Here is a 19,099-nt window from a genome sequence, read left to right on the forward strand (position 1 = left end):
CATCAAATGCCCTACAAAATCTTTACTAGTACATTGTTTTGTACACCTGAAACTAATAATAATAATAAAAGTATATATGTGTATGGTTGTTTTTATATAACGTTTTAGAAAAGACCAAATTATAGGGGTAGACAACAGATCAGCATTTGCTAGTGGTCAGTAGGGGGGAGGGGCCGATTACAAAGGGGTGACATGAGATAAATTTTTGGGGGTTATGCAACTGTTCTGTATCTGTATAAAGGAAAACATAAATTAAAAGAAGTTTTCTTCCATTTTCTGTACTTTTTTAATGCCTTGTCTTTTTTGTTTTTTTAAATTTGAAGTCTTTCTTCTGTATTTGGTAATTCTTAGCTGTTGATTTGCATTTAAGAGTGAGATTGAAATCTGGACCATGTGGTGTGTGTTGTATGCCTCGTTCTAGCTGAGGGGTTCACAGTGTGGGGATGAAAAGCTATGAAATGTTTACACACACACACTCACACACATTCATGCACTCACACACGCATGCACACTTATGCATACGCACATACTCACATGTGGAATTCCAAGCACAGAAGTGGTAAATCATCGCTGGTCATTTTCCTATTTCCTAAATCCATTGTCTTTTTCTATTTTAAGGTCCCCTGGGTTTTCCTTTCTGTTTCTGTTCTCTTTTCTCCTCCAGCCTCCTAGTTTTTGGTAGGGAGTGAGGATTTGCAGCAATTTCCCAGTATTCCTTTATTCTTTTCACATTAATGAGAGGGCCTGTCATAGGGGCCGTGGGTACCACTTCCCCTCTCGCCTTGCCTGGCAGGGCTCAGGCTGTGGGGCCTGGGTCTCTTCAGGTCGGTCCCACTGCCCCCCTCTCAGGACGCTGCACCCCGCCTGTCTGCGTGGGGAAGCTCTGCCCACTGCTGGGGAGAGGTGTGCCTCTGACTTACTCCTCTTGACAGCAGAGAGCGCTCCCTGGAGAACTGTCACACAGATGCCTTGTTTGCTCCTCCCCTCGGAGCTGTCCTCACACTGTAGTTAGGAAGCATCCCAACAGTAAACCTGGAAGACGTTTCTCTGGTCAGGAGGAGAGTAGTCCGGGCGTAAACACGCTGGCTCCAGAAATTGGGTGGAGGACTGTCTGGGCTGTAGACTTGGGAGCAGCCCTGGGGACATGGGGTGAGGACCCTTCCTGGAGGTTGTCAGGACCATACATTCGGGAGGTGAGATTCACGTCATTGCCCCATTTCCGTGCCTAAATCATATACACACATATCACATATGAGAAGATGTGATTCTGAATCAATAAATGAGATCGACTAATTAGCTTTTTGACTATTTTATTTTAAAAAATAAGAAGCATGAGATGCCATTTCGTTGAGAGTCTTTGATTAAAATGGATGTTTGAGTATCTCATGTCATTTAACAGTGAATTTCTAACTGTGATTTTAAATATTTAAATAATGCTCATTAAAATTCATGCATATTCAGGTTTATGCTTTCTGGGAATGTTTGATTTTTTGCTTACAGAGCTTGTGTATTTTGCTGATCAGGATGTAGGAATCCTATGGCCTGTCCCAGAAATGCTAGCAAGTCAGTTTTCCTCTCTGGGATTAGAGATGGGGTATCACTCAAACACACGGCAACATGTTGCTCTTTAAGAAAGCATTCCTGAATTTTGTTAGGAGTTTAAGTATATTTTACTGTTTTTTTTTCAAGTTTTGGTGAAATGTCGGAGGATTCCTACAACTTAACTAAAGCAATATTATTCATTTATCTCGGGGGTATTGAAAAACTAATCTTTTTCCCCAGCGTATGTCATTTATTTTTATTGCATGTTTCTAAGCCAAATAGGTTCCTAAATAAATAATATATTTTTTCCTTTCCTATTTATCTCGATTTCTTTATCTCTTAGATAAAGTCATTCCAAGCATGGTGATCCAAAATGCTTGTTCATTGAATAGTATTCCAACTAATGAAAATGCAGAGACTCTTAACAAAAGGCCCTGGATCATGAAAGTATATGACTTTTCACTTAGTTGGAAGTTTTTGCAGTCAACCATGCACTTCATTTACTTGCTTCCTGGTCTTTACAGACGTGTTTGCTTGGGCTGCAGCATGGTATTAAATGTTTAGCGTCATCCCTCTAAGTATCTAGTTCATCTGACAGAAGATAGGTTCTGTGCTTCTGATGGAAGATAAAACAAATTCACCTTCCAGAAGAAAACCAATTTGAAAGAGCCCCGTTTAGAGTGACCTGTGCTGGCTTTTGAGCGGGAGGTGATTTTCACTTGATCCCTGGTGATATTAGAAAGATTTCTTTCTTCCTTTCAGGTATTAGACAGTCCCTGGTGTTTATAGCCTGCAGTCCTGCAGATAAACGGGGGTCATGTGGCACCCCCCTTCATGCACGCTGAAGTCCACACCAAGGGTCTAATGAACACACACATGAGGGTCAGGGATGTACTGTAGGTCAGGGGTGCCCACTGCTGTGAAGCAAACCCACTTGGAAAAGCAAGGTTGAGCGGGGCCTTAACAGAGGAGTTTGCAAAAGTGTCTGTTTTGCCCTCTCAGCTTGCGCTAAACCAGCCCCCGTACCCCTCTCTTCCAAAAATCAGCCTCCCTCCTCACCTGCTCAGGTAGATTTGCAGATTCTCTCCACTGTCCGCATTACAGAAGCTGACTGGGCAATAGGACCAGTGGGTTTGTTGGGAATATTCACATAAGGCACTTGGGGTTAGAAATGAGGAAGGGAATAAATAGATTAATGCAATCTTACAGTATTCTGTTAACATTTGGCAGGTGAGTAAGTAAGAGCAGAGGCTCTAACTCTAAGAGTGAGTCCTCAGTTGCCTTCAGGTGCCAGGCAGGTGGCATGGCCTGTGAGGCAAGCAGGCATGAGTTAAGAGGCCAGGAAGCCACTGAAAGGAGAAAGTACATGGCATACAAACATACATGTGCGTTCAGATTTTAAAGAGTGCTGTCTGCTCTTCCAACGGGACTATAGCAAAACCTTGTCTGTTCAGCCCTTGGGATACTGTACAAAGTGTTTTCCTGTGTCTAGGTCTGAAGTTCCTCTCTCTTCAGTCTCCTGTTAATAAACCCCAGCTCATACTAATGTGAGTGAAAAAGTGTGTTATTTAGCAGTGAATTTCTAACTAGAGCATTTCTAACTGGAGAGTGGATCTTATCTAGTGTTCCATAGGTAGAATATTAGTCTTCACTGTATCAGCTTTTCTCACCCGTCTTATGAAGTAATGGCAGAGAACGTACCACCAACCCTTGAGGGTCAAATCCAGCTGTTCATACTGCCTTTGAAACTGCTAATCTTTTAAACTGCATGCCGACATTTTCTTCCTTTGCCAAGGCAGGTAACTCTCAGTCTTTCTGTAAGCAGATAGGGTTTGCGAAGAGAAACGAAGTCGACAGATAATCCTATGCCTCATTTTGCCATTATTTTGCCCTCCTTCCTCAGGAAATCTTTTTTAGAGCAAGCAGTGTTTGAGATTTGAGTTTCATAGCGGCTTTTCCTTAGCACTTCCCCACTGGGGGGATAACAGGTAAAAAGATTGTGAGGAAGTGGGTAGTGGGGGACGACAGGAGGACACGTAACTCCAGCATCACCTACACATCCAATACCCGGGCCTGGAATGTCGCAGTACACTGGGTGTACATGACAGTCAGGGAGCCAGCTGGAGGCTGTGTAAAACCACACACACACACACACACACACACACACACACACTCATAAATTGCAGGAAGGGGCAAAGATCTCATTTTCCCCAGCCCCTCAACTGGAGTTTCTGCCTCCTTCTTGTCATTGTGTGTGCTTAGTATTTCTGCTTACCAGCATATTTTATTATTCCCCACTTTGCTTTTATCACCAGTTATTAGCTTTATGTACATTAGATCGCTTTTCCCTCAGGAGATGCTAATTTCTCTGAGGATTAGGACCTTTCCTTTCTTTATCCTTTATTTCCTTATGTTCCCTTACTGTGTTTTGCTTTTTTAATCAGTTGATGCTCAGTATATTGGATCCATCTCAGAACTCTTTTGAGTTCTGGCATCACGTCACCTTGTTTCTCTTACCTTCCTGACTCATGAGGCTTGTCCCACGAAGGCTGCAGCCTACGGAGGGGGATGAGCCCTAGACACGGTGGGGGGGCATGAAGAACCTGGCCCTGCCCTGCTGTGAAGGCCTTGGCCCTTGTGTGACAGGTCTTAGCTGTGGGAATTTGAGGACGTCACACAGCCTCTCTAGGCTTCAGTTTTCTCATCGAAAACAAGAGGCTGCAACTAATTGATGTCTTACTTCCTTTCCACCTCTAACACTTGGTGGTTCTGTGATTAATAAATGCCCAGCCAGACAGTTCCCAGAGAGCTAGATGTATCAGGAAAGATTCGATTATGCCACCATATTAATTAATTTAACTAATGCTTATTGGGCGCCTCCCATGTACTGGACACTTCTGGTTCCTGGGGATCCATGGTGAGCAGGGTTTCTGTGATGCTTGTCCTCCCAGACCTTATGTTCTAGTGGGAGAGGAAGACCACAGCTACAGAAGCAAACGTGGGGAATGGCTGGGAAAGGCTGGGAAAGAAACGGGCTGTGCCTGGGGAGAGAGGATGACCTGCCCGAGAGCGCACTGAGAAGCTGAAGCCTGAAATGTAAGCAGGGTCCGGCCATGTGGAGAGCCGGGCGTGGAACTTGCAGAGCAGGGACAATAGCAGTGCAGAGTCTATGGCAGGCCAGAGGGTGCCCTGTGGTGAGAGCAGAGAGGGAAGGAGGGGAGCAGTGGGAGGGGAGCGAGACTTTGGGCCACGCAGGTCAGAGCAGGGAGCCCTGGCGATGGTTCATGGCGGGGAAGTGACCTGATCTGATGACTGTATTGAGGGGATACTCCGGCTGTCCTGTGAGGGCAGAAGGGCTCTTTGGAGAAGCGAGAGGGGAAGCCAGGAGATCTGGTAGGAGATTTGTAATTGGCTTACATGGGAGATGGGGTAACAATAGAGATGGAGAAATGTGGACCGGTTGGGAATGAACTCTAGAAGTCCATCTGATCACCCCTGATGGATTGGGTGTGAGTTAAAGGAAAGGGTCAAGGAAGCTTTCCAGATTTCAGGCTTTGGTGATGAGGTCGACAATGGCACCAGACCAGGTAGGAGAGACTTGGGAAGGCTGAGGTGTGGTGGTGTGGGGTGGGCGCTAGGCTAGTGGTCTGTTATCCAGCCCTAACTCCCTGGAACAAGTCCTTAAAATTCCCACATCTCATTTTCACTTGATAAAGCCTGAGTTCTGGAAATAGCTTGTCTCCAATGTTCGCCATTAGAAATAAGAGTTAAAAATAATTTCACTTCAGAGATACACAGTGTGAAAGAAGAAATACTAATAGCCAGACATCACATGGAATGATATGTAACCTCACTGGAGGCAAAGTAAAAACAAAATACTGCAAGATTTTTTAACCTATCAACTTAGAAATTGATGATTCAGTGGATGCTTGGCAGGTGGCTTATGAGCATGGACTGTGGGTTCAAACTGCAGTTCTTTCACAAGTTATTCAACTTCTCTCTGTCTTAGTTTCCTCATCTGTAAAATGGGATAATAATATCATCTAGCCATAGGATTGTTAGATGGATTAAGTTCAATGAAGCACTGGAAATGGAAACAGAGCCTGGGAATGGTAAGTGCTATTCAATTGTTGATGAAAATAAATTCCTAATGTTGGTTGAACTTTTCCCAATTAAAAATTGTTTTGCATCCCTACTGTGTGCCAGCTACTGTGCTAGGCTTGACAATAGAGTGGTGATCAGAGGAGGAGGTGCCTGCTCTCCTGGAACTTGTCTAGGATGAGAGGAGGCAGATAATAAACAGGTCAATAAGCACAAGATAACCGTGGGTGGTGAGAAGTGTGTCCTAAACAGGGAGACCACATGTCTCCCTGGTGTGCTGGCGTTCTGTCTGGTTCAGCATTTTTGAACTCTCGAAAGTGTTCCAGTTTCATACAAAAACTTGTACATGAATGATTATAGTAGCTTTATTTATAACTGCCCAAATCTGGAAAGAACCCGGATGCCCCTGCCCTGGGGACTGGATCGAGGAACTGTGGCACATAGTATGGAGTCCTGTGTAGCTGCAGACAAGACCTACTACCGTGCTTCCCAGAAAATAAGACCTGGCCAGACCATCAGCTCTAATGCGTCTTTTGGAGCAAAATATTAATATAAGACCCAGTATTATATCCTATCCTATCCTATCCTATCCTATCCTATCCTATCCTATCCTATCACATCATATATTATTTTATATAAGACTGGGTCTTATTGTAAAATAAGACCGGATCTTCTATTAATTTTTTCTCCAAAAGATGCATTAGAGTTGATGGTCCGGCCAGGTCTTACTTTCGGGGAAGCACGGTGCTGGCAGCTGGATCTCAGATACACTGTGCTAGGTGCAAGGAGCTCGACCCCAGGCTGTACCCTGTACACTTACAGTTAAATGACACCTGGAAAAGGCAAGCTTGTAGGCACAGAAATCAGGTTATTGGTTGCCAGGGACTGGAGGTTGGGGAAGGGTCGTCTGTAGATGGACTTGGCGAATTCCTAGAGCTCATGGAACTGTTGTGTATCTTCATTGTGGTGGCGGTGATGACAGGACTGTGTACGTTTGCCCAAACTTGCAGAATTACACAGTACCGTACAGAGTGTGGATGTTACTGTACACAAATTATCATACCTTAATAAAAATGGGAAAAAATTCCTATGCAAGAAAATGATTGTCCCTATTTGAATATAAGTGACTTGGTCATTCAAGTTAGGAAGGGTTTTGAGAGGGAGGAGATGGCGCAGGAAATAGGGAAACAGAGGGATAGAATGAAGAGTGACAGTTTTTTTCCTGAAGGTGGTATGTGTTTATTCCACAAACGGTGTGGGGCCCCCATGATGTGCCAGGCTCTGGGCCCGGGAGGTGCACCTGTAAACAGAACAAGGCCCCTCATGGAGCTTAGTATTCTGTATAAAAATGAAAATGTGCACAGCTGCTTCCACCTTTCGGAACATATCTTAAGGAAATAAGGAGGGCAATAAAATAGGCATTCAGAAGTATTCTGTGACAGCAGGAGGGTTGGGGGTGAATTATGGTAAACGTGATCGTAATTAAAAGTGATAAAGTGTTTATTACATATGCTTATGTGGGTAGGTGTCCCTGACATGCAAATTGAAAAATCAGACATATAGAACCCATTCTCTGAGTGTAAAAGAAATCTGGGATACTACACATCAGTTCTTGGGGTGGGAGTAGAGGACTTTGGTATTTTTACTTTTTTCATATAACAAGGATCCATTTCTTTTATATTGGCAATGTAAGTTTTTCCACTTTGGAAAAAAATATCATTCAAGACAGAAACAAAACCAAATAAATATTAAGCACAATAAGCAAGGAATGAATACCCCCTATTTTCTGCATGAAATTCCATCCTGGAAGGAAGGGTTGGTTTTTGTTGGCAAATGTGAATGAGACTTCTTTTGGAGAAACATGCAACATTTTTTTTTATTGGAGGGGACTATATATTAACATAATATTTGCCTTAAATGTCAGATTGGTCTAAGCTGTGAAAAATCAAGTTACCTCTTTTCCTGGCCCTCTGTAAAGGGGAAATAGCAGCATTTCATATGTCTGTATTCCTCTTCACTCTTTACTCAAGGTAAAATGAAATAGCCTCTGCTACCAAAAAAAGAAAGGTATTCTTTCTGAACACAGCCCTGTTTTTATATTAGAATAAAGTGTAGCATACTATTCATGTTTTGTGCATAAATCAGGTGAGTAAACCAGGTTCCGGAAAGCTGTTTCATTACTTGGCATGCGATCACAGGATTCAGCACCACAGACAGCTACAACTAGCAATTCCCCCAACTAGCAATTCAATGTTTTACTATATTGTGGTGAAACTGAACTTGTGAAACTCATTTAGTCTGCTGTGCACCACATTTCAGATTACCTATAATCCTGCCTATTGAGAATCAACCTACAAAACGTTATGAAATAAGGCCAATAATCTGGCTATTCACAACTAATTACAATTGGCAGAAAATAGAGAAATGGTTACCATGACACTTTCTAAAACAGATGAATACATTGACTTGTGTGTAAATCTTTGCAAGTAACTTAATATAAAATTATCCTATTAAATGTGGTGGCACATTATAGATCCCAAATATAATGTCAGCAAAAATGTCAACTAAAATTTGAAAGTTGAGATTTTGACTTTTTTGCATTATTATACTTGCCATTAAATTTGGGGTTCATATCCTATACATTTTTCTGTATCTAAAGTTCTTTTGAAGGATAATTTATTGCATGGTAGGAGTTTCAGTTGGAGCTTCTTTGGCAAATACGTTTTTATTAAGTCACATGGAATTGTATTTACATTCAAAGGCACAGCACTAGAATAGTTACATGAAAATTCACAACTGATAAAGCTTTACATAGCAGACCTGGCAGTTGAGGAAGGCTGTACAACAGTATTTAAAAATTTTTTTTAAAACCCATACTCCCTTTTAATAACATAAAGACCCCCCCAAACTTCCTTTAGTTTATTTTCTAAATTATTATGGGAAATGTAAATCAAACATTGATGATCAGAATGGACTTTTCTATATAATCTCCTCTGGATATTCTGGTACAGCCCTCCTGCAGTGACTGGGAGAAGCTGCCTCACCAGTTACGCAGTTAGAAAAAGGTGACTTTATAATCTCCATCTTAAAAGACTGGAAAATATCTAGGACTTGTGCTGTATTGAAAGTGGTGTATATGTTTGCCATTTTGAGCTCCAAATGGGAGGGGATTGCTTCATCCCGAGCACCCACTATGTGCAGACTGCGTCCCAGACTCCATGTGGGAAACAGAAGTATCTGATCAGTTTCCCTCCAGCCTAGTGAGTGTATAGTTTAATAAACGAAACAAGACACATGTAACTATAATAAAAATAAGACACATGTGACTGTAATAAACAGAAATACTTAACTATAATAAAATAAGATGCATATAACTATGATTAATAAAACATAGTATGACAGTGCTGAAAGGAAAGAACTGGGGATTCAGGACATGGAGAGACAATATCCAGCTCTGCTCTACCGTTTTGGGGGCACTAGGGGAGGAGGAAATTTAGGAAGGTCTTCATGGAGGAGGTGCTATTTCAGTTCAGAAGGTGGAGCTATTTGGTAGGGAGGATGATTTTACTGAGCAGACATATTTTAAATAGAAGAGTAAAGGAGATTGAGTCTGGAAATATATATGGGTCAGTGTTCATCAGACTTTGAATGTCAAGCTGAGAAGTTTGGCTTTCGTCTGTCATTCAGCCAGGTTAACTCGTGGTCATGTGAGCAGATGGCATGGAGATGGTAGATCTGCTGAGTCTCTCTTTAGCTGAGAATGCCTTTCATGTTGTACTCGACAAAACAAACATGGGAAGAGGAAACTTAAGTGCAACATGGATGAAGAGATTGGATCTGAGCATCAGTCCACTTTGTATCAGTCCACTTAATGATTCATAAATGTTATGTGTTCAACTGAAAAAGTTCTAGATGAGATGGTCAAACCATTATCGGAGATTGTGAGCTGGGAACAACAGATGTGCCTGATTGTTAAAGATGGGAAAAGACAATTTTGTTTGTTAGCAAGGAGAGGGTGCAGTGCTCATGCACCCTCTGATGTGGAGCCCATGTTGGGGTTTAAGAAGCATTGATAATTGAATTGGTGCTTTATGAGTACTGAGAAAAATAAAATGTGGTCCTTGGAGAATGGTGGGTGGTATGTAGAACAGATCATGGTAGACTAGCTTTGTTTTCTTTCTTTACTTTCATTTTCTTTTTCTTTTGGATGAGAAGTGATATAATTATTTCAGCAACATGTTTGACAAAATTTCTTTTATTTTTTTCAATTTTTAATTTTAATTTTTAAAATTTTTATTCCCATCCCCAACACCCTCCCCTTTGCAACTATCGGCTTGTTCTCTGTATCTATGGGCCTGTTTTTGCTTTGTTTTGTTTATTCATTTATCTTGTTCTTTGGGTTTTGTTTTAGATTCCACATATGGCTGAGATCATATGGTATTTGTCGTTCTCTGTCTTATTTCACTGAGCACAGTACCCTCTAGGTCCATCCATGTTGTCACAAATGGCAAGATTTCGTTCTTTTTTATGCTGAATAATATTCCATTGTGTACACGTACTCCGTCTTTTTCCACTCATTGACTGATGGACATCTAGGTTGCTTCCATATCCTGGCTATTTCTCCAAGTTCCCTTTCTTATGATGTTCTTACAGACAAGATGGGGCATGTGTAGTGGCTGCAGGGCCTGGTGGGTGGAAGCATGCCTGTGTGAACTTGCTCAGAGGATGCTCATGAGCACAGGACGAGTGTCATGGAGTTACTTCTCCCCGGCACCAGACGCAGCTGCTGCTTTCCTGTCCTGCTGACATTGGGATCGGTGAAATGAGTGATAAAATGGAAAGCGCGCTTACCTCTTCAAAGATGGCATGAAAACAGAATGGACTGTAGGTATTTTGGATGAAAAATGAAGGGTCAGCCCAGAAAAGTTGTGAATAGTATAGAACAATGGACCTAGACAAGCAAGATGAAGTTCAAGAAGGATATTTTTTATGGTTCTACCCATGGGTGCTAAAAGCCAGTTACAGATTTCTAGGATTCAATCAGTGTAGTTTAGGAGTAACTCACATAGCACTTGACATTTTAATGGATGATGTGGAATTAACAGGATGATTTATATGCCCATGAAGAGGCCACTCTCTTAGACGATGTGGTTAGAGGTATAACCAAGAGATTGGCAGTCTTGCTTCCACATGCCCTTGATGCACTGAGGACTGGGGTACTGTGTGCAGCTCTGAGCACCCTGGTCAGAAGGGACTTCAGGCTCCCTGGTGGTGTGCTCGGATGGTGGGAGGTTTCAAAAGCTGCTCCAATAGTTGGGAGAATCTGAGTTCTTCAATAAGGAGAACACGTTTGGGGAGGAAGAGAGCATAGCAGCTCTTTACAGATACCTGAAGTGTTGTCTAGGGGACAAAGGATGGCATCGTTCGGCTCTAGGGAGATGGATCTCAGCTCCTGGCAGGCTAGGTGGTGGTCCTGCTCAGAGGTGTGATGGGCTGCCTAGAGAGCTGGTGGATTTCCCGACAGGGTTTTCACCCTATCAGTAGGGGGAGCTCCTTGGAAGACTATTAATTACCATATAGGCCATGAGCGTAGAAAATCTTTAAAAATGTTTTTGGACCTAGGGCTTAGTTAATGGATATTTTTTCCTCAAGATACATTACCATTTACCTCTAAGGTGATTGATTGTGACTTCTTATAGTCACGGATGTTACGCACATGAAAGTCACATGCTCCTCAAGTGCAAGGTTAGCACAGTTGGTTGACATATTTGCATTTTTTGTTCAATCACACAGTCCTGTATTATGAGTCTGAATTTTTATGATCATGTTTATATTGGGGAAAAATGTTTATCTTAGTAGAATACCTGGATTGAAATCTGGGTTCAGAATAGAACTCTTGCTCATATTGGCTCTGTGAGTATCTCCTGACGGGATGATGGAGCTGTAGGGTGATGTGTGTAGCCGGGTGAGAGGGAAGGGAGGGAAACATTACTTCCTGTACATAAGTCTGCCTTCTGTCATTGAAGAAGGTTTTAAATTTGCTTTTCCTGTCTCGTGTGAACTTTCTCTCCCCTTTTGATTTTGCTTTTCTATTCTTCTTCTTTTTTTTTTTTTTTTTGGTTTTTTTATTCTGTCTTTTTTTTCTTTTTATTATTAGTTTCAGGTGTACAAAACAATGTAATCATTAGACATTTACACCCCTCACAAAGTGATAACCCCCCTCCCCCAATCCCCAATCTACTACCCCTCTGACATCATATATAGCTGTTACAATTCCATTGACTCTATTCCCTGTGCTGTAACCCACATCCCATGACTATATCTATTAATATATATTAAATTATAGTTGAAATTTAGTATTATTCTACTTCAGCTTCAGGTGTACAGCACAGTGGTCAGACATCTACACCGTCCATGAAGTGGTCTCCCTAATAAGACAAGTGCTCATCTATGCCCTACAAAATCTTTACAACATTATTGATTATGTTCCCCAGACTGTCTTTCATATACCTGTGGCAATCTTGTGGTTACCAATTTGTACTTTCTAATGGTGTATTACATGGCCATAAAGAAGAATGAAATCTTACCATTTGCAATGAGATGGATGGACCTAGAGAACATTATGCTAAGTGAAATAAGTCAGATGGGGCAAGACAAATACCATATGATCTCACTTGTGTGTGGAATCTTAAGAACAGAATAAATGCTTTTCTATTCTTGTTCTTGTGATAGTGACTTGTCCTTTTATTTTTCCTGTGTGCTCTGTACAATTTCACCAACAGGCACCTTTTCTTTTCACAGCTTCCGCTTTTTGTATGGGTTTTACTTTCCTGTCTCTGTCTCTGCTCTTAGCCGTATGACCTTGGGAACGTTACCTTCTGTGTTTCATTTCCTTACCTGGAGATACCTAAATAAATAAATAAATAAATAAATAAATAAATAAATAAATAAATAAAGGCAAGGGATGTTAAGATCTATCTCTGGACTCCATTGCAAATATTAAATAGCTTAAATTAAGATTAAAGATTAAACAAAATTAATTATAATTTTAAAATTAAATTTTGTAAATATGTATTAGTGCTGAGAATAATTCTTGGCCCCTAGGAGGTTCTAGCTTTCCATGCCCTCACCAATGAGTAACATTTATTGTTTACTGACAAAGACAAAGAAAATCTATTATGTAATTCTTTAACCATCAAAATACAACTCTTTCTAGCAAGACGCCGATCTTACACCTGTTTGTCACTGTCTAGCCATCATGTTGTGGATTGTGGTGTATGGTGCCCTGTTTTGCTCATCACTACTGAGAAGAATTCATTTCTTTCTTTCTCCCAGCCTCGACAATTCAAACCAAAGAGGGCTTTTGGTTTCATGCTTATAATTTTGCCCACAGAGAATTAGAGACACTCCCTTTCTGTGGATGACCTACGTCTGTGGAATTTCTAATTCTCTCTGATTTTCTGGGACACCTATTTCCCCACCCAGAGAGCACAGTGTTTTTTTGTTTTGTTTTTGTTTTTAACTGCTGTCTTATTGATTTACCTGCATTCTTGTTGTATTTGTGCCCAGAAGACATGTGTATCTTCAAGGAGAACACTTTTAAAGAGAGAAGTGAATACACAAAGGGGGTTCTTGAGAATCCTCTCTGTGCCAAGGAACCAAGGCTGGGATCAGACTATCAGCACCTTGGTTAGGCTTGGTATTGGGGTCTGGCTAGGCCTGGGGTACCACTGATTTGCTGAAGACAGGCGTGGAAGGAGATAGCACAGGAGAAAAAGAATATGGGAGACAGCAATGAAGGGAGTGGGGAAGATGAGGACCATAAGTGAAACATGGGAAGAGCAGAAGAACAGTCTGGCAGGGAAATGAAAGTGCACTCATGTGTACAGGTGTGTGTATTTGGATAGGATTATATGAATGTGGGAATGACCTAAACCAGATGTTAATGTGTCTTGGGGTAAGGGAGAGAAGGGTCAAATAGAGAGGAAAAAAGTGTGACAAGAAACCAGCTTATAGAAAATGACCTCCATAATATAAAAAGCACATACTTATGTATAGATGCAAAAGAAATGAAAGGAAAAGGAGCTCTATCATCTGCATTTTTCAGGATGCCCAGGGTAGGTTTTCAAGTGAAAAATTAGGTTGGGGAGGTAGGGGTTGGGTTGGAGAAGAACGTGGAGGTAGCTGCAAGTTATTGGTGATTTTTTAGTCTTTTGTTCTTTCAGTTTATTATATTGTTTTATAACATATACATTATAAAATAAACATATACTTGCATGTATGTGTACATATGTATACACGTATATAGTATATATATACAAGGATATATATGTATAGATACATATCCACACATAGTCTTTTGAATATATGAAATAACATATAAACAATGCTGAAGGGAAGCTAAGTGGGTTGCCATGTAACCTATTTTAGTAGAAATACCATGGTAGCTTCCCATGTAATGTGTGTGTGTGTGTGCGTGTGCATGTATGTGTGTGTGTGTTTGCATGTGTGTGGCCATATATTTTTGTATGAATGAAGGGAAAGATGTGAAAGGCTGTTCGCTTTGAATCCCCTTTGGGGGAATTGGGGACGAGGCAGGACATTGTACTTTTAACTCTCCCACCTAGTGCCTAATAAAATGTATTGATCGTAACAGGTACAACAATGTTAGCCTTGAATTGAGTGGTTTACTGATCATTTGTGAGTTCCCTTTGATAGAATTTTAAATACTGTGTTAGATTTTAAGTTCCATGAGGGCAGAAATAACATTGATCTTCATCACTCATTCAATAATTTGCTTATCCATGTGACAAGTACATATTAAGTGCCTAATACATATGTCAAGTATTCAAAGTATTTTTTTTCTAGTACACCTGAAGTTTTTTTTTTTTTTAAGTGAAAAGACAGGCTTCCTGGTCAGGATGGCAGAGTAGGTAACCACTGTGCTTGCCTCCTTTTATGGCCATATAAAAATTACAGCTAAATTAAGAACAGCCATCATTAAGAACTGCCTGAAGTCTAGCTGAACAGAAGTCCTACAACTAAGGACATACAAAAGAAGCCACCTCGAGACTGGTAGGAGGGGCAGAGATGTGGAAAGGGCTGGTCCCACACCTGCCTGAGGCAGTTAAAAATTGGAAGGGGTATCTTGTCTGCAGAGATGTCCCCCCTAAGGGGACATCTCCCCACACCAGGCTCCCCAGCCCAGGGTTTCAGTGCCCAGGAAAGAAGTCCCCACAACTTCTAGCTGAAAACCAGTGGAGATTGTGGCTGGGTGAGGTGGAGGGTGGCTGGAGTCCCAGGTGTTCCTCTGAAATGTCCCACACATGGATGTACTCACTGACGGACTCACTCGCTCTGAGCTCCAGCATTGGGGCAGTAGCGTGAAAGGTGCCAGGAACATACAGAAAGGAACTGAATTGTCTGGCTTCAGGACAAGGGCTAAAAGGACAGCTTTCTCATGGACAGAAGTGCTGGCAGAGTCCATTATTTCTTAATTGATCCCTACCTGTCCCACTATCCAGACACAGCTGGCTGCCATATCTGAGTCGCCATCAACCTGGCTAACACCATTTGTCTGCCCTGGTGATTCCCTGAGACTCCACCCCACTGAACTTGTGGACCCACCCAAGCCACTCCAGTGGCTGTTCCATACAAACAGCTTGTCTTGGCTCATGTTGCGGACTTCCCTAAAATCTCTCAAAGGTTCACAAAACCCAAACAAGCACGATCTGGCTTTGCCATGTCCCATGCCTCTTGCTGAGCAGCTCTAAGCCCAGCATTGGTGTCTTGGCCTCTCAAGGTACCTCCAAGCCCAGTGCAGGTGACTGCCATCTGCAGATTTATTTGTGGCTCATACCAGGGGACCCCAGGCAGGGCACAGACTGTGGCTGACCTTGGCCTGTGGTGAGGCCTCTCCTAGGAGGCCCTGAGGCCAGCATGCCTGGTGGCCTGCTTTGAATCACACCAAAGTACCACCCAGCTGCCTCTGCAGGTGACATACCCAAAGGGCAGACTGGGCAGGCACCAGAGCCCTGCTAAAGTGAATCCTGCTCCATAGGGATGAATCCTGCTCCGTAGTGAATCCAGCCCCTGCACAAAAGCTCCTCCACTGTAGTCATGGCAATAAGCCTGAGGGTCAATCCCTCCCTTTAATGTGCAAACAGCTACCAAGGCTCAACTACAATAGGAGGGCACACACAACCCACAAAGAAATGCACCAAGTTCTGTTGACTAGGGAGACTGTGCCACTGGGCCCCACAGGACACCTACTACAAGGACCTACTACATAAGTCAATTTTACTAAGCCCAGGAGACACAACAACTCTACCAATACATAGAAACAAACACAGGGAGGCAGCCAAAATGGGGAGACAAAGAAACATGTCCCAAATAAAACAACAGAACAAAGCTGCAGAAAAAGAATTAAGCAAAATGGACACAAGCAGTCTACCAGATGCAGAGTTCAAAACACTGGTTATAAGGATGCTCAATGGTTTCAGAGAAAACTTCAACAAAGAGCTAGGAAACATAAAAAAGAACCAGTCATAAATGAAGAATACAATAAGTGAAATGAAGAATGCATTAGAGGGAATTAACAGTGGATTAGATGAAGCAGAAGATCAAATCAGCAATTTAGAAGATAAGGTAGCAGAAAACACCCAATCAGAACTGCAAAAAGGAAAAAAAATTCCCCAAAAAAGGGGCCTCTGGGATAACATCAAGCATACCAACATTCGTATCATAGGGGTACCAGAAGAAGAAGAGAGAGAGCAAGGAATAAAAACCTATTTGAAGAAATAATGATGGAAAACTTCCCTAATCTATTGAAGGAGATAGACATACAAGCCCAGGAAGGACTCAGAGTCCCAAACAAGATGAACCCAAAGAGGCCCACACCAAGATACATCATAATTAAAATGCCAAAGATTAAAGACAAAGAGAGAATCTTAAAAGCAGCAAGAAAAGAGCAGTTACTTACCTACAAGGGAGCCCCCATAAGACTGTCATCTCATTTCTCAACAGAAACTTTGCAGGTCAGAAGGGATTGGCAGGAAATATTCAAAGTGATTCAAAGCAAGGACCTACAACCAAGATTACCCAGCAAAGCTATCATTTAGAATCAAAGGACAGATAAAGAGCCTCCCAGACCACAGAAAGCTAAAGGAGTCCATCACCACCAAACCTGTACTACAGGAAATGTTAAGGGGACTTACTTAAGAAGAAGAAAAAAAGATAAAGATGTGATTAATAAAATGGCAATAACTACATCTGTATCAACAATTACTCTAAATGCAAGTGGATTAAATGCTCCAGTCAAAAGATAGGGTGGCTGAATGGATAAGGAAGTAAGAACCTTACAAACACTGCCTACAAGAGACCCACTTCAGATCAAAAGACACACAGACTGAAAGTAAAGGGATGGGAGAAATATATTTTATGAAAATGAAAATGAAAAAAAATCTGAAGTAGCAATACTTATACCAGACAAAATACACTTTGAAACAAAGGCTATAACAAGAGACAAAGAAGGACCCAGTAATCTCACTTCTGGGTATTTATCTGAAGAAACCAAAAACACTACTTTGAGGGGCCATGTGCATCCATATGTTCCTTGCAGTATTGTTTACAATGGGCCATAATGTGGAGGTAGCCTGGGTGTCCATCGATGAATAAATTATAAAGAGGAGGTGGTACATACGAGTATATGCAATGGAATATTGCTCGGCCATGGAAGGGAATGGGTTCTTGCCATCTGCGACGTTGATGGACCTGGAGGGTATTGTGCTGAGTGGAGTACGTCAGACAGAGAAAGACAGATGCAATGTGATTTCACTTATATGTGGAATCTAAAGAACAAAACAAACAAACAAACAAACAATACGAAACAGAAACAAACTCATAGATACAGATAACATTTTGATGGTTACCAGATGGGAGGGAGTAGAGGGGATGGGTGAAAATGGTGAGGGGAATTAAGAAGTACAAATCAGCAGTTATAAAATAGTCATGGGGATATAAAGCATACTATAGGGAATATAGTCAATGACATTATAAAAACTATGTATGCTGTCAGATGGGTACTAGATCTATGGGGGTGGTCACTTCATAAATTATATAAATGTCTAATCACTGTGTTGTACACCTGAAACTAATATAATGTCAACTGTAATTGAAAAAGAAAAAAAATTAAAAATAAAATAAGGTGAAAATGCAGGATATTATGAAAGTTCATCACAGAAGGACCTAATCTTTTCTAGTGGATCAGTGGGCTACCTAGAGGAAGTGGTTTTATGCTGCAAGCTGAAGAATACAAAGGAGTTGCTTGAATGAGGTTAGGGGAAGAGTTCACATTCCATTTCGAAGAAAGAGCATGTGCAAAGGCCCGGAAGCAGAACATGTTAGTGTAATGGACGAGGACAGTGTGGCCTCAGCCTGGAGAGTAAGAGGGCGAGGAGGCCAGGAAGGTGTGTAGGGGCTGGATCATGCAGGCTTTGCAGGCTGTAATAGAATTTCCTCCAACTTTTTATTTCAAAAAATTTCAAGCCTATATAAAAGTTGCAAGTGTAGTAGAGTGGATCAACTACATTTTCAAATTGTTAACATTTTGCTATAGTTGCACACTCTCAAACACACACGTGTGCATGCACAAACACATGTTTTTCCATTCGCTGAACCACTTGAGAGTAAGTTACAGACAACACGTCATGTTAAAAAGCATATCACATTTAAAACCATGTATCTTCCCAAATCAAAGATTATCTCTGATATAATCACAATACTATTGTACACCCAAGAAACTTAACACTGATTAAATACTTTTACCTAACATACTGTCCATATTTAAATCTTGAATTGTCTCAATGATGTACTTTGCTAACTTTTTAAAAAGAAATCCAAGGACCAGTCAAGGACCATACATTTTGTTTAGCTATCTAGTGGCATTTTGGAGGCAAGTGTAGGCTAGTTACAGTAGTACCTCGGTTTTCGAACGTCTCCATTGATGAACATTTCGGTTTACGAACGCCATAAATTTTATGGATCTATGGTATCATTAGATAGTAAAATTCATGCTAAATTGCTGTTTTAGGGGTTGATTGTAAAGGTCTGGAATGGATCAATCCATTTTGCATTACTGTCAATGGGGAAACCGCACTTTGGTTTTCGAACGTTTCAGAACTCGAACCGTCTTCTGGAACAGATTACGTTCGAAAACTGATGTACCCCTGTATTTTGTAAAACGTCCATCAGTTTAAATTTGCCTGATTATTTCTTCAGGATGAAATTCAGGTTGAACATTTTTAGCAAGGATACCACATGGTGATATGAGGCACTGACAACTACCTAACCTCAAGAGTACTGATACCAGTTTCTGTTACTAATGATGTTAAATTTGATCAATCAGTGAAGGAGCTGTCCACCAGTGTTTTCCATAAAGACAAAAATTTTCTTTTGT

General features: G+C 41.3%; 1 protein-coding gene across 3 annotated transcripts in view; it reads left to right on the top strand.

Annotated features, from left to right (window-relative positions):
- The window catches only part of MTUS2 (microtubule associated scaffold protein 2), a 526,534-nt gene that overhangs the window by 155,173 nt on the left and 352,262 nt on the right, over nucleotides 1–19,099 (top strand). The window lies entirely within an intron of this gene.

This window comes from Rhinolophus sinicus, linkage group LG04, assembly GCF_036562045.2.
Source record: "Rhinolophus sinicus isolate RSC01 linkage group LG04, ASM3656204v1, whole genome shotgun sequence".
NCBI lineage: Eukaryota > Metazoa > Chordata > Mammalia > Chiroptera > Rhinolophidae > Rhinolophus > Rhinolophus sinicus.